This window comes from Oncorhynchus keta, chromosome 7 (assembly GCF_023373465.1).
Source record: "Oncorhynchus keta strain PuntledgeMale-10-30-2019 chromosome 7, Oket_V2, whole genome shotgun sequence".
Taxonomy (NCBI): domain Eukaryota; kingdom Metazoa; phylum Chordata; class Actinopteri; order Salmoniformes; family Salmonidae; genus Oncorhynchus; species Oncorhynchus keta.
The window spans coordinates 55,893,695-55,896,835 of NC_068427.1; positions in this window are offsets into that span (position 1 = coordinate 55,893,695).

Here is a 3,141-nt window from a genome sequence, read left to right on the forward strand (position 1 = left end):
GGTCGCCTAGTACGTTCGGAACAGAGAGTAAAAGGAGCAGGTTACTGGGCACGGTAGAATAGTTTCAAGGCACAATGTACAGACAAAGATATGGTAGGATGTGAACACAGTGGGGGTAAGGCTGTGCATAGAGTGACGATGAAAGAGATATCGTATCTAGGAATATAATTTCAACCAGGTGATGTCATGGTATGTGTGGTAGGTGAAGTGTGAAATAAGGCGTGTTGAGCAGGGCTAGAGGCTCTACAGTGAAATAAGGCGTGTTGAGCAGGGCTAGAGGCTCTACAGTGAAATAAGGCATGTTGAGCAGGGCTTGAGCAGGGCTTGAGGCTCTACAGTGAAATAAGGCATGTTGAGCAGGGCTAGAGGCTCTACAGTGAAATAAGGCATGTTGAGCAGGGCTAGAGGCTCTACAGTGAAATAGGGCATGCTGAGCAGGGCTAAAGGCTCTACAGTGAAATAAGGCGTGCTGAGCAGGGCTAGTGGCTCTACAGTGAAATAAGGCATGTTGAGCAGCTAGAGGCTCTACAGTGAAATAAGGCGTGTTGAGCAGGGCTAGAGGCTCTACAGTGAAATAAGGCGTGTTGAGCAGGGCTAGAGGCTCTACAGTGAAATAAGGCGTGTTGAGCAGGGCTAGAGGCTCTACAGTGAAATAAGGCATGCTGAGCAGGGCTAGAGGCTCTACAGTGAAATAAGGCGTGTTGAGCAGGGCTAGAGGCTCTACAGTGAAATAAGGCATGCTGAGCAGGGCTAGAGGCTCTACAGTGAAATAAGGCGTGTTGAGCAGGGCTAGAGGCTCTACAGTGAAATAAGGCATGTTGAGCAAAGGCTCTACAGTGAAATAAGGCATGTTGAGCAGGGCTAGAGGCTCTACAGTGAAATAAGGCATGTTGAGCAGGGCTAGAGGCTCTACAGTGTGCAAATAAGGCTCTACAGTGAAATAAGGCGTGCTGAGCAGGGCTAGTGGCTCTACAGTGAAATAAGGCATGTTGAGCAGCTAGAGGCTCTACAGTGAAATAAGGCGTGTTGAGCAGGGCTAGAGGCTCTACAGTGAAATAAGGCATGTTGAGCAGGGCTAGAGGCTCTACAGTGAAATAAGGCATATTGAGCAGGGCTAGAGGCTCTACAGTGAAATAAGGCATGTTGAGCAGGGCTAGAGGCTCTACAGTGAAATAAGGCATGTTGAGCAGGGCTAGAGGCTCTACAGTGAAATAAGGCATGTTGCTAGAGGCTCTACAGTGGGCTGAGCAGGGCTAGAGGCTCTACAGTGAAATAAGGCATATTGAGCAGGGCTAGAGGCTCTACAGTGAAATAAGGCGTGCTGAGCAGGGCTAGAGGCTCTACAGTGAAATAAGGCATGTTGAGCAGCTAGAGGCTCTACAGTGAAATAAGGCGTGTTGAGCAGGGTAGAGGCTCTACAGTGAAATAAGGCATGTTGAGCAGGGCTAGAGGCTCTACAGTGAAATAAGGCATATTGAGCAGGGCTAGAGGCTCTACAGTGAAATAAGGCATGTTGAGCAGGGCTAGAGGCTCTACAGTGAAATAAGGCATGCTGAGCAGGGCTAGAGGCTCTACAGTGAAATAAGGCGTGTTGAGCAGGGCTAGAGGCTCTACAGTGAAATAAGACAATAAATACTAACCAAAACAGCAATGGACAAGGCATGTTGACGTTAGCGAGTGGCATGCGTTGCTGAGTGAATCAAAGGACTCCAGTGAGTGGCTTCAGGCAGCTAGCGAGCCTGGGCTAGCAAGTTAGCAGAAAGGCCTTGGAGGGACTTTGTGACGGACGAAAGTCTGTTGTGGCCCCTTCGTGCTATTACGTCGGCAGACGGATCAGCATGGGCTCCGTGTGGTAGGAATCCAGAGATATGGAGAACAATAAGTCCGATTTGCTCTGGTTTGAGTCGCGTTGTGCAGACTGGCGAGAGTTGTCCGGGCTTGAGGTAGCTGATGACCGCTAGCAGTGGCTAGCTGACTACTAGCTAGTAGCTAGTTAGCTGGCTCGCTTCTGTTGGGGTTCTGGTACAGAAGACGGTTCCGCAGGGCTCCCTGTGGTTAACCAGGCCAATTGGCAAACTAGGTATAGTGGACAAAGAATTTGTCCGATGGGCCTCTTAAGCTAACGGTCTGATGTGCTCTAGACAGCTAGCGGGCCGCGGTTAGCTAGTAGCCAGTTAGCTGGCTCGCTTTTGATGGGAGTTCTGGTTCTTAAGTATTAAAATAGCAGATCCATACCACATTAGGTGAGGCAGGTTGCATGAGAGTATATTCAGTCCGTAGATGGAAAGGGATTTATAAATATGAAAGAAACAAAGAAACAAAAAACAAGGAAAAAGCAATGTTTCCACGGGACAGGACCAGGGACAAGACAAAAACACACATCCGACTGCTACGCCATCTTGGAAACCAAGCTCTGTGCAGACCAGTCAAGTTCTTCTACACTAATCTTGACAAACCATTTCTGTATGGAACTCACTTTATGCACGGGGGGGGGCATTATAATACTGCAAAAGCAAAGGACCTTCCCCAAAATGTTGCCACAAAGTTAAAACCACAAAATAGTCCAGAATGTAATTGTATGCTGTAGTGTTACGATTTTCTTTCAATGGAACTAAGGGGCCCGAAGCATGAAAAACAGCCCCAGACCAGACATTTGATGAGCTGAGTTGTTGGAAATGTGATATCATATGATGCTGCCACCTCTTCAGCAAGGCCATTCTACTGCTAATGATTGTCTATGGAGATTGCATGGCTGTGTGCTTGATTTTATACACCTGTCAGCAATGGGTGTGGCTGAAATAGCCGCATCTACTCATTTGAAGGGGTGTCCACAAACTTTTGTATATATAGTGTATTTATAGATAATCTACAGAAAGTGTCTATAGATTATGTATATCAAGATGTCATGTTATTTTATTTAGTATAGGTTTATGAGAGGATCTACGGTAATGTGATGTATGCTGCTGGATACAAAATCATAGAATAAGACTAAATGTAAAATGGGGGAAAACAGAGAAGTAATTAACCTGTAGGCTAGACAATGAAGCCTGTTAAAACATACAGTAAGAGGACCCATATAATATAATAGGATTATTAAGCCTCATCATTCACAACAGTTTCTCCCAAGCATATAATAACATT